The sequence below is a fragment of the Coturnix japonica genome, chromosome W (assembly GCF_054131305.1).
Source record: "Coturnix japonica strain WE chromosome W, WE-NBRP24, whole genome shotgun sequence".
Classification (NCBI taxonomy): domain Eukaryota; kingdom Metazoa; phylum Chordata; class Aves; order Galliformes; family Phasianidae; genus Coturnix; species Coturnix japonica.
Window position 1 is genome coordinate 20,720,340 of NC_140701.1, and position 13,902 is coordinate 20,734,241.

The window sequence follows — 13,902 nt, forward strand, 5'->3', positions numbered from 1 at the left end:
CTCTCTGGCAATGAAGGTCTGGTGGGAATTGTGAAAGTCAAAGAGGCATCAGGCCAAGTACAAGACGCAAATGGATCTCTTTTTATTTATTTATTTATTTATTTATTTATTTATTTATTTATTTATTTATTTTGAGGCCGTGAGCTTAGAAGATGTTCATAAATGTCAATAAAATTGAGACAAAGGATTGAAGACAAAAATCGAAATCAATGAGAACGTGTTAACCCTTCTCAACATGAGAAATTCTCATGAGTCTTGTTCCATTTTAAGTTGTAAATATGAATCTTTGAGGTGATTTGATGCCTTTTTTTTCTTTTTTTTTTCTTTTTCTTTTTCTGAAACTATGATGTTTTCCAGAACTGCGTTTGTTGGACACAAATGCCTTCAGGTTCAGGGACACAGACAGCGGTGCCAGTGCCAATGCCCTGTGACTAAATCTTGGCGCCCACCGCTGCTCTTCCCTGCTGCCTATTTGATGTCCCTCATCCTCCAGGTGTCTCCAGCTCTCCTAAATAAATGGCCGTGGTTAAGGGCGTGTTTTCAGCAGGCCATTTAGACACACGCTCCTGCCACAGCCTTCCAGATTTCCCCATCCCTTGCTCTTTGTTCAGTCAGATACCTCCCAATTATCTGTCTGATTTCTGACTTTTAGGGGGATGACTCAAATTTGCTCCATCTCGCCAAAGTCTGATGGACTGTGTTGTCAACTCCTTCACCGTGATTCTATCCCTTCCTATCTTTTCATTTTCTCTTTCTTTTTCTTTTGCTATGCCGTTTTCTTCTTCTTTTCCTTTTCATTTTCCTTTTCCTTTTTCTCTTTATCTTTCTTTTTTTTTTCTTTTTCTCTTTCTCTTTCTCTCTTTTTAATTTTTCATGCTCAGTGTGTGAAATAATCACGAGTCCTGTTCAATTTTATTTTGATACCTCCCAACTCCCTGGCTTATCTATCCCAGGGAGATTACTAGAATTTGCTCCATTCCTCAAAAATCTGTTGTCAAATCCTTCACCGTGATTCTATCTATCCCATCCTATCTGTGTCTAACTCATTTCTTGTGCAAATATTGCCTATGAAAGATAAACCTCAATAAATGCAGCTTGGACGTGGTATGCAATTGATCACTGTGTTTTTCTGTTCATTCAATTGCATCACCTTTCCTACTGTTTGTTGGCCATAAATAAAGGGAATTCTTTCTTTTTCTGTGTGCAGCTGGTTCTCTGTGGAAAGCCAGTGGGAGTTGGTACAAAGGAAGTTTAACACTGAGCGGGTGAGAACAGAGAAAAGTGATGTGAGGAAAAGTGGTGCAAGTCCCATGGGGCCAATGAGAGTAGAAGAGGGGTGGGGAGGTTGAGGAGGAACTTTGTCCACGCAGAAACAGAATAGAACTCATAGGGGACATCCTGGATTGACATCAGTTGCAAAGTGCTTCTTTCACTTCTTGTATAAAACAAACTATAAATAAATAGACAATAAATGCATTTTGGATTCTTGCTCTTTAAGCTCTCTCCATTTTGCTGAACACGTTCTGAAAACCTGAAGAAGAGAACAGGAAGGCACAAGCCACAAGAGGCTCTTTAGTTTATAATGGGCCCCAGGGCACATTTGGTGCTGAGTCCATCAACCTCCAGTGCAGAGAGAAGTTTGCACAAAGAACTCAGCAAGATAAAGGCAGAAGTAACAGTGAAGATTCTTGGAGTATTAATGGGCCCACTGAGGGCCATTAGCAAGCAAGCTTCCCAAGGCACTATTTAGAGCAGATAATTGGAAGAATTGCAGACGTGGGATCAGGAAAGCCAAGGCGCAGGCAGAACTGAACTTGGCGAGGGACGTGAAAAACAATAAGAAAACCTTCTACAGGTACATTGGCCAGAAGAGACAGGCCAAAACGGGCGTACCTACTTTGGTAAATTTAAAAGGAGAAATGGCTTCAACAGATGAAGAGAAAGCTGAGGTGCTGAATGAGTTCTTCACCTCGGTCTTCACTGGTGGCCAGGATTCTAGTCTTTTTCATGTCCCTAAGTCTTGCACCCCCATACCTCTGTGTGGGGACCAAGGAGGTAAATCCCTCCCCACTGTAAGGTTAGAGCAAGTCCGAGAGTGCCTCCTTAGACTGAATGAGTATAAGTCTATGGGGCCAGATGGCGTGCATCCCAGGGTGTCATGGTTCAATAATTTTGTAATTTTGCTATCAGTATTCCACATCATAACATCATATAAAGCATGAATAATTTTACTGAATCTGCAACTTATAGAAGAAGACTACATCTCCCAGAGAACAACACGATAGGTCACGGGACCTGGACTCTATATTAACTCGGTCGCAGACTAGACTGACGTCTTTCGAGTTCTGGAGTTCAGGGGAGTGTGTGGGAGCCTTCAGCCGTCTCGCCTAGATTTTACAGTAGGCCTCTCGGTTACGGGACTCATTCTCTCTCCTATTTTGCTTGATTCGTTAGCTCAATTTTCAATTATATTGCATTATATTGTGTTATCCTGTATTTCGATATAGTATTTAGTAAATAAGTGTGCCTCCTTAGATCGTTGCCGCTGTTTTCTTTTCCTAATTAACTTTTTCCTTTCAGCCTAGGGCCCCTCCGGGGCCCAAGGCCCCTGTCATGGACGCAAGTGGATTTTTTGTTAAACCGTGACGGATTTTGGTGGAGAATGCGGGCAAATTGAGTTGCTGTTTTTCTGTGTTTTCTTCTGTTGCTCTTTTAGTTTTTAACAGAGCTACAAGTTTTGTCCCTGTTAAGGAGCTATCTTAGGTTTGCGATTCTGCACCTGCGAGCTTGACCTTGAAAGTCCAGGCGGACTGCCAATACTCCGGTATATTTTATAAACACTGCTGAGCTTTGCTTTTTTACTTTTTTTCCCTCTCTATTGAAAAAAAAAAAATAAAAAAATAAAAAAAAATGCTCCCTCTACTAAGTTTGCTTTATAAGGTACTGCATTTCATTAGTTCCTTTTTTATAATGCTCCAAAAATATTGGACCATGTTTAAGCTAGCCTTTTTTTCCTATGAAGTTATAGGAATGTATATTAGATTGAAAGCATGGTTAGCAACGCTTACTTGGTATTTGCATGCAGCTCCAGAGGGAGCAACTAATGCAACTAATGCAACCAATAGTACGGAAATGGTGGTTTTTGAGCGTGCTCTTCCTTTTTTCTTTGCATCCTTTAAGCAGTCTTTGAATGACCAGTTGTCCCAGTGGACCACACTGTCAATCGTATTAATCTCCCTGAATTTACTGTTGGTTATTGTAGTGATCTCACTCAGTATCTGGATTTATAACATTAGGAGGAAGTCTTCCCTAGAATCAGAGAATACTGAGTGGCAGGGAGTGTGGAGAGACTTTGGAGAGACTTTTAGAGGGCAGACATCTCTAGTGTCATGGAGCTTTACTCCTGAACACTTAAAGAATCCTGAGTGTTTGACCGCATATTTGAGACAGGAATGTTGTGGCTCAGGCAGATCTAAGGAGGCACAAATGACTTGGGGCCTAGCTAATGCTTATCGGGCCTTATTCAATACCATTCCCGAGAGGGAAGATTTTGAGGTTGAGAGAGAGAGTCTCAGGGCCGAGAATGAGAGTATGCAATCCAAACTCGACACCCTCCGGTCCGAGCATAACGTCCTCCAGTCCGGGTACAACGCTCTCCAGTCCGAGCACAACGCCCTTCGGTCAGAGCACAGTGCCCTTCGGTCTGAGTATAACATCCTCCGGTCAGAGCACAACGCCCTCCGGTCCGAGCACAACACTCTCCAGTCTAAGTACGACGCCCTCCAGTCTGAGCGCAGCACGCTCCAGCCCAAGCATGATGCCTTCCAACCCAATTGCGACACCTTCCAGTCTGAGCACAACACTCTTCAGTCCGAGCACAATGCCCTCCGGACCGAGCACAATACTCTCCAGACTGAGCACAATGCCCTCCGGTCTGGGTACAACACTCTCCAGACCGAGCACAATGCCCTCCGGACCAAGCACAACAATCTCCAGACTGAGCACAATGCCCTCCGGTCCGGGTACAACACTCTCCAGACTGAGCACAATGCCCTCTGGGCCGAGCACAACACTCTTCAGACTGAGCACAATGCCCTCCGGACCAAGCACAACACTCTCCAGACTGAGCACAATGCCCTCCGGACCGAGCACAACACTCTCCAGCCTGAGCACAATGCCCTCTGGTCCGGGTACAACACTCTCCAGTCCAAGTATGACGCCCTCCAGTCTGAGCGCGGCACCCTCCAGCCCGAGCACAATACTCTTCAGTCCGAGCATAACGCCCTCCGGTCCGAGTGCAACACCCTCCAGTCCAAGCACAACACTCTTCAGTCCGTGCATAACGCCCTCCGGTCCAAGCATAACACTCTCCAGACTGAGCACAATTCCCTCCGGACCAAGCACAACACTCTCCAGACTGAGCACAATGCCCTCCGGACCGAGCACAACACTCTCCAGACTGAGCACAATGCCCTCGGGTCCGGGTACAACACTCTCCAGTCCAAGTATGATGCCCTCCAGTCTGAGTGCGGCACCCTCCAGCCCAAGCACTATGCCTCGGTCCTAGACCCTCTGGAAGCGGATCTTGATAGCAGTAAGGGATAGATTCCCTTTTAAACGGGACTTGGAGCCTGAGAAAAAGAAATGGACTGATATAGAGAAGGGTATCCAATTTTTGAGAGAAAGTGCTCTGGTGGAAATGCTATACAGCCCCCAATTCAATCGTAATGATCCAAACCAATTACATGATCCTGAAGCAGTCTGCGTTCCACGACAAATGTGGCGTGACTTTACAAAGGCAGCTCCAGAAAAGCATGCCAGTGCACTTGCATTATTATATGGCAAAGGGGAAAGGAAACCCCTTGTGAATGAACTAATTAGCAGGCTTCAGGAACTTGAATTATTTATAAGCGCTACAGATGTTAATCTGAACACTTCAGCCATTGTCAAAATAGTGGAAAGGTTAAACAAAATGGAGGGAACACAAAGTGACATTATTGACAAATTGGCTAATGTGCCTGATGTAGATGAATCCACGGTGGTACAAGATGATGGAAACCAGGATTTCCACGATCGCCTATTGAGAAAGCTAAACAACATGAGTTCCTCTCGACCTGTATCATCGAAAATCTCAACCATAAAAAAGAGACGTCCTCGTATTCAAGCAAATGACAACGCTAAGACACTTCGTATTCAAGCAAATGACAACGATAAGACTACACGTCTTGCCTTGTTGTTTTTCCTCTGTAGTCATGGGGAGGACATGAAGAAGTGGGGTAATTCATCCACTTCTGCACTTCAGGCACGAGTGAAAGAATTACAAGGTGAAACAACCACCAAGGTGAACTCTTCAAAGAAAGGGAGAGTTCCAGTTGCTGCAAGCCACCGAGGTAAACAATAGAGGGGCCCTGCCCCCAGCCAAGGGGGGGAAAGGGACAATAGAGTATACTGGACTGTGTGGATTAAGTGGCCTGGCACATCTCAACCACAGAAATATAAAGCCTTGGTGGACACTGGTGCACAATGCACCCTAATGCCCTCAAGTCACCAAGGGACACAACCAATATATATCCATGGAATGACTGGGGGTTCCCAAGAATTGACTATGTTGGAGGCAGAAATAAGCCTCACTGGTAAAAACTGGCAGAGACACCCTATTGTGACTGGTCCAGAGGCTCCATGTATACTGGGAATCGATTACCTTAGGATGGGATATTTTCAGGATCCCAAGGGGTATCGATGGGCCTTTGGGATAGCTGCTGTTAACACAAACGGTGTTAAACAGCTGTCAACTTTACCTGGTCTGTCAGACGATCCTTCTGCTGTGGGGTTGCTCCAGGTAAAAGACCAAGAGGTACCAATTGCCACCAAAGTGGTTCACAGACGGCAGTACCGCACCAATAGGGACTCATTGCTCCCCATTCACAAGCTAATTCACCAATTAGAGAATCAGGGAGTGATCAGCAAAACTCACTCGCCTTTTAACAGCCCCATATGGCCAGTGCGTAAAAGCAGTGGGGAATGGAGGCTGACGGTAGATTACAGTGGCCTGAATGAAGTCACACCTCCATTAAGTGCTGCTGTGCCAGACATGCTAGAACTCCAGTATGAACTGGAGTCAAAAGAAGCTAGGTGGTATGCCACCATTGACATTGCTAATGCCTTCTTTTCCATCCCATTGGCTGCAAAATGTAGGCCACAGTTTGCTTTTACCTGGAGAGGTATTCAGTATACCTGGAACCGTTTACCTCAAGGGTGGAAGCACAGCCCAACAATTTGCCATGGATTGATCCAAGCTGTCTTGGAACAGGGAAATGCTCCTGAGCACTTGCAGTATATTGATGATACTGTAGTGTGGGGCCATACAGCAGCAGAAGTTTTCAAGAAAGGGAAACAGATAATCCAAATTCTTTTGCAAGCTGGTTTTGCCATTAAGCGCAGCAAGGTGAAGGGGCCTGCCCAGGAAATCCAGTTCTTAGGTATAAAATGGCAAGATGGACGTCGTCACATCCCAGCAGATGTGATTGACAAAATCACTGCTATGTCTCCGTCCACCGACAAGGCAGAGACCTAATCTTTTCTGGGAGTAGTGGGATTTTGAAGAATGCATGTCCCAAACTACAGCCACATAGTGATCCCCCTCTATCAGGTAACACGGAAGAAGAATAATTTCTCATGGGGTCCTGAGCAGCAGCATGTTTTTGAGTAGATAAAACAAGAAATAGCCCGTGCCATGGCCTTGGGGCCAGTACGGACAGGACAGGATGTGAAGAACATCCTCTACACTGCTGCTGGAGAGAAAGGTCCCACCTGGAGTTTGTGGCAAAGAGCCTCAGGAGAGACCCGAGGCCGACCCCTAGGATTCTGGAGTCGAGCATATAAAGGGTCTGAGGAGCGCTACACTCCAACTGAGAAGGAGATCTTAGCCGTGTATGAGGGGGTTCGGGCTGCTTCTGAAGTTGTTGGGACAGAGGTTCAGCTTCTTCTAGCACCTCGCTTGCCAGTAATAAACTGGATGTTTAAAGGACTGGTTCCCTCCACCCAGAAAGCTACTGATGCCACTTGGAGTAAGTGGATTTCATTAATTACTCAACGAGCTCGAATGGGAAAACTTCTGCAGACTGAGCACAATGCTCTCCGGACCGAGCACAACACTCTCCAGACTGATTTCTGACTTTTAGGGGGATGACTCAAATTTGCTCCATCTCGCCAAAGTCTGATGGACTGTGTTGTCAACTCCTTCACCGTGATTCTATCCCTTCCTATCTTTTCATTTTCTCTTTCTTTTTCTTTTGCTATGCCGTTTTCTTCTTCTTTTCCTTTTCATTTTCCTTTTCCTTTTTCTCTTTATCTTCCTTTTTTTTCCTCTTTTTCTTTCTCTTTCTCTTTCTCTTTCTCTTTCTCTTTCTCTTTCTCTTTCTCTTTCTCTTTCTCTTTCTCTTTCTCTTTCTCTTTCTCTCTTTTTAATTTTTCATACCTTAAAAAGCATGAATTCTGAAAGATGATCATTAATGTCAGTAAAAGTGAAAAAAAGAGTTGAAGGCAAAGATAGAAATCAATGAGAATGTGTTAACCAGTCTCAATGTGTGAAATACCAACGAGTCCTGTTCAGTGTTAAATTGATTCCTCCCAACTCCCTGGCTGATCTATCCCAGGGAGATTACTGGAATTTGCTCCATTCTCCAATGTCTGTTGTCAAATCCTTCACTGTGATTCTATCTATCCCATCCTATCTGTGTCTAACTCATTTCTTGTGCAAATATTCCTTATAAAAGATAAACCTCAGTAGAAGCAGCTTGGTCATGGCATGCAGTTGATCACTGTGTTTTACTGTTCATTCAATTGCACCACCTTTCCTTCTGTTTGTTGGCCATAAATAAAGAGATGCCAGTAGGGCATCCTTGAAGAGCAGCCAGCTCTCCTCAACGTCCTTGTCTTTGAGGGCAGTGCGCCAGGGGATCTTGGCCAGCATTCCTTTGAGTAGCTTGAAGTCTGCTCTTCTAAAGTTCAGCGTCCTGGTCCTGCTCTTTGCCAGGCCCACATCGCTTGAGATCACAAACTCAACCAGGGCATGGTTGCTGGAGCCCAGGCAACCTCCAACCTTGACGCCTTTGATGATCTCCTCAGCGTTGGTGAGCAGCAGGTCCAGCAACGCTTGACCTCTGGTCAGTTTGTCCAGTCCCTGAACCAGAAAGCTATTCCAACAAATGTCCGGATGGTTAAAGTCCCCCACCAGGACAAGAGCCCGTGAGCCAGACACCTCACGCATCTGAAGCAAGAAAGCGTCATCAGAAGCCTCCCCTTGATCAGGTGGCCTGTAGTATACCCCAAATACCAGCTGACCTTTATTAGTCCCATCTCTAATCCTAAGCCACAGGCTCTCAACCTGTTCCTGACAGTTTCTCATACGGAGCTCCTCACAGTTTATCCAATCTCTGACATAGAGAGCGACTCCCCCACCCTTCCTACCTTGTCTGTCTCTCCTAAATAGTCTATAGCCGTCGATGGCAGTATCCCAATTGTGGGAGTCATCCCACCATGTTTCTGTGATAGCAACAAGGTCATAACTTTCCGAGTGCATCACAGTTTCCAGTTCCTACTCAGGCTCTGTGCATTAGTATAAAGGCACTTCAGCCGGGCTGTCCGTTTCACCACCTTCATAAGGGATCCAGGATCCAGAAGAACAGCAGCATCCCCAGCATCCCCCTGCCCAACTCCCTCCCTTTGCACTCTGCCATCATTGCCCACGGAGTTTGGTACAATCCCTCGAATGACCCGTTCAACCCCAGTAGCCCTTATTTTACCCCTTTCCCCTTTCGTTCCTAGTTTAAAGACCTGTCAATGAGTCCCGCTAATTCTTCAGATAATACCCTCTTACCCCTCAGGGACAGGCTGCTTTCATCAGCAGCCATCATGCCAGGTGCAGTGTACATTGCCCCATGGTCAAAAAAGCCAAAATTCTTTTGTCTGCACCAGCTCTTAAGCCAACTATTTAAGAGTTGGGTTTTTCGGATCCTCCCTGTACGTTTTCCTGACACCATGGGCGTAGAAGGAAAGATCACCTGCACTCCGGCTCCTTCAAGTATTCGCCCCATTCCCCTGAAGTCTTTCTTGATGGACCTCAGGCTTTCCTTGCCAACTTCCTCACCGCCAGGCTGAATTATTAAAAGTGGATAGTAATCTGAAGGCTGAATCAACCTAGGAATTATCTTTGAAATGTCCCTGACCCGTGCCCCAGGAAGGCAGCACACTTCTCTGCAGGTAGGGTAGGGCCGGCATTTAGGGCCTTCTGTTCCTTGCAGAAGGGAGTCACCTATGACAATCACCCTTCTGTCCTTACGGGTAGAAGCAGTCTTGAGGCTTGGGGGCGACCGCTTCACCTGAGGCAACCTCAAGGGTGAACCTGTCTCCACCCTCTCACTAGTCCCCCCCTCAAGTTCCAGGGCCTCAAACCTGTTTCACAGAGGCATCTGGGGAGCCAGGGATGGTCGGGATGGGGGATGCCCCTTCTGCCGAGCAGGCACCCATTTCCACTCCTCCTCCCTTCTCAAATTGCTGCTGGGGGGAAGAGAGAACAGGGGGCTCGCTGCAGTGATGTCATTTGGCTGGTTCCCCTTTACCTCCTGTTTTGAGGTGGCAGGTGCTGACATGCTCCATTAGGAGCCTCGGCTGTATGCTGAGAACTTGAGGCTGAGAGGGACTGACACCACCAGTCAATCTCCCTCTCACACTCTTTTATAGTCCTCAGCCTCTCCACTTCCTTTTTCAGGTCAACTACGAGGCTGAGCAAGTAGTTAACCTGGTTGCAGCGAACACAATCACTGCCTCCTTCACCCAGCACTGCAAGGGCCAGGCTCTGGCACTCAGTGCAGCCAGAGACCTGCACACCAGCATCATGGGTTGGGGGCTCAGTCTGAGTCTCCTCAGACATTTTGGCAGCAGCCTTCCTATAAGGCATGTGCAGGACCTCAGTCTGGGTCTCTGCAGTCTTCTTGGTTGCTGCCTCCCGTTTCTGAGAGATCGGGACCCTTGTCTGGGCCTCCTCAGTATTTCTGGCAGCAGCCTTTCTCCGGGGAGCAACCATGTCGATCGGAATACTTACCAGAACTGAAACAGGAAGTCACGAGGTGCATGAGCTTTGCCTCCTCCTGTCCGTCTCCTTGTGCCCGTTTAAATCTCCCTCCGTAGCCAGGGACGTCCACACTCTGCGTCAGCGGCTGCGTCAGCTGCTCCCGTGAGAGCTGCCGGGCTTCTCCTCTGGCCAGGGGTTCCCTGCTTGAAGGAACCGCCCAAGATCCCCCTTGAACCATGCGGTCAGTTGCTGCTGATCGGTCCGGGATGGCTCCGAGTCAGGCGACTTCGGCGATCAAAAGGGCGATCAAAAATCTTTCACATTCTGCCCTGTCCCTTTTATCATACTCACCACTCACTTCAATGAAGCCATAACGAGCAGCCTTCATACACCACAAGTGTGCACCTACTTATATCACATTGGTGTCACCAAATGTTGCCGTGACGCTAAGGACCTGCATTGATTAAAAGGCAAACCAGCTAGGCAAACCTCCTATGTTCTGGACATCCACAGCCCAGGGCACACAGAACAGACACACGCACCAAGTACTCGTGACCCATATGTCCCGCACATGTGTCCGCCCACTGCTGCATGCAGGCACTGACCACCACTACATCCCACCTGTGTCCACTCGCTGTTGCATGCAGGCACCGTCCGCAACGCTGCAACCCACTGGGACTGGACCTGCGCTGCATCCCGGTGCCCCGCAGCGTTCCACACAGTGATCTTTCCAGATGAGGCATTCACATGTCTGCTAGGCAAACACAATCTGTTAGGACAACTTGATATAGTAAAAGAGTTCATCTCAAAGTTAGAAGTTATGAATGTGAGCCCATAACCAAGTAGGATGTGCGATTACGATAAGGGAAGAGCATCCTGCACACTAAATGGAAGAAGCCGGCCAGAACCAGACTACTTCCATGAAACATTACAGAATAAAAAGGATGGAGTGAAGAAGACTTTTAGCCTTTGCAAGGAAGATGTCTGATTTCATCCCCACAACCACTGCAGGAAGAACCCAGTTACAAACAGCACATGTGCCAGAGGGAAGGGTGCTGCTGATAGGGTTCACTGTGTGATTGTCATCGAATGGGGAAGCAATACGAACTCAATATGAGTGATCAAGCTTCAACTTTATTGTGACTCTTACACAGCTTATATAGTGCTCCTAATACATGTGTCATTTGTTCACTGGTGAGTAACTTATAGTTGCCAGACAGAATAGCCATAAGAAGCTAGACGAAAAAGCCGTATGAAGCAGTTATCAAGCAAGACCCATGTGTGGGCTACTGCAGTTAGGACACTTGACAGCTTCTTTAGATTAGTGGACACAAATTCCATTTTTAGTTGTTTATAGCTTGCTTCAAGGGCATTGTGTCCATTGCTTACTGCCTAGTACTTTTCCATGGGTACGCAGTCTGTATTGCGATACCGGCTATGCTCATACACATCTTTGTGGCTACCATTTTTGTGCAGCCATTCTGCAACAGAGGGGCAGAATGCAAATGAGTTCCTAGAAAATAATGAATATGTAGATGAGTTCCAGGAAATTTGTTGAATATGTATGGGCTTGGCTTTTAAATATATAACACTTCTGCTTGCTGGTGCGCAAGATAGGAGTGACCCGTTGTGCACCCAGTGCCAAATACATTCATTCCTGCTTTATAACCTAACTCCGGGTTATAGAGTAATTCTGCAACTCAAAAGAATCTGGAATCAGTATGTCCACTGTTGAAAAATTCATATGACCTCAAGTGCCTTTTTCAGAGATGACCCTGCTGTCTGTCTGGAGCTTTCAGCTCTGGATCCCCAGTGAAATCTCCAGAGGAAGCAGTGAGGAAGAGAACCTCAAATCCTCGGGTGTGCTGAACTGGGTCAGGCTCCTGGGACACAGGGAGCTCATACAAGTGGACAGCGCTGCAGAGAGACAGCTGTGCCCAGGAGAAGGTATTGTGCACAGAACAGACTGCAGCTGAGAGAAGGAGAGAAGAAAAAGGGGAGAGAGTTTCCAGGATGTGTACAGTGTGATCAGGCTGTTAGTTCACTGCAGGAGCATTGCTCACAGACCATGACACAGTAAGTCTTACTTCAGGCCATGCAGCTGCTTTTCATAGAGGGTTAACTTAATCTGGGACATCTCGTAGCAGATCTGGCTGCAGGCACTGCATATACTTTTACTGTGTTAAAAGCCTTCTGCTCCAGCTGAGGGCTTCTGTGCTGCAGCGTCAGAGCACAGCCCTGAGGGCTGCATGTCCCAGCACAGCTGCAGGCTGTGCTGCTGGGGCTGCAGGTGGGTGCCCAGGGCTGTCCTGCAGAGCAGGGTCCCTGCTGTGCCCCAGGGGCTGTGTGCCGGGTATGGGACTCTGCCGCCTGCCAGGCTCAGCACTCAGCCTGCCCGGGGAGCTGCCCAGGGCGCTGCGGGCAGACGTGTGGTGTGGGGGGAAGCAGCCCCCCGGCAGGGCTTGTGCTGCCACAGCTGCTGCTTGGGGCAGGGGATCACAGCTCCACTGCACAACTGAATGTTTCTGAGGGCCCTTTGCGAGATGAGAGCCAAGCAGGGATTTTCCATTTCCTGTTCTGAGGGAAGGAAAGAGGACTGGAGGAAGAAATCTAAAAGGACTTGTCAAATTTGAAAACAGCTCTGAGACTCCCAAATATTTCTTGAGTCCTTCAGTTGCTTTCTGATCAGTCACATAGAATGTAGTTTCATCCTCTCCTTCCTAAAAGGATAAAATCAGTTTCAATTCTATTGGTTTTCTGCAGAAATTATGAGTTCACTAATCCTGCAGACAGGCTGATTTCTCGAACACAAAGTGAAGTGTACAGAGGCTGGGGCTGGGGGCTCAAAGACCAGTTGGAGTAGGGAGGATAATATCCAGGAGGCTGGGATATGATTAGGAAATGAGAAGAAAGTAAGAGCTCCCTAATCTTCTACTCATTAAGGGATGGTGCAGCTCATGAAAGTCAGTTCAAGTTCTGGAGTTAAATGATTATTTTCCCATGAGAAAGGAAAAAATTATAGTATACAAGGAGGAGAGTCTCTGAGAATGGTCTTGACCTGTCATTATCTTCTGCACTCTGAACAGGACTCCAAGCCCAACAACAGCAGATGCCGAACAGCAGCTCCATCAGCGAGTTCCTCCTGCTGCCGTTGGCAGACACGCGGCAGCTGCAGCTCCTGCACTTCTGGCTCTTCCTGGGCATCTACCTGGCTGCCCTCCTGAGCAACGGCCTCATCAGCTCAGCCGTAGTATGCGACCGCCGCCTGCACACCCCCTCAACCTGGCCCTCCTCGACCTGGGCTGCATCTCCACCACTCTTCCCAAAGCCAAAAAAAAATAATGACAAGTCCAGACGATTCTCAGAGACACTCTTTCTACAGTGTTTTCATTCTCCTATGACAATGTTCATTTAGCACCACAAATAGAATTTCATTTCATGAAGTTCAGCATTCTATAAGCAGAATAAGCATATGGAGCTTTAACCTTCCTTTCATCTTCTTATCTTATCCCATCTCCCTGGATTTTACACATGGTGTAGGGAGCCTGCTTTGGCAGGGGGGTTGGACTCGATGTTCTCTAGAGGTCCCTTCCAACCCCTACAATTCTGTGATTCTGTGATTCTGTGATTTCATCTGTTTTGTCTCATAACTTTACCCTCACTGCTCTTAACGCCCTCAGTCCCAACCTTTGTGCCCTTCAATTTCTGTTCAAGAATCATTCGTTGTAGAGAGTGTTTTTTACAGCTAGTTAGCTGAGAAGGGTCGTAAACATGGTGCAGCTAAGCAAGCAGCCATAACACCTGCAAGGACAGCAAGAACAACAGAATAC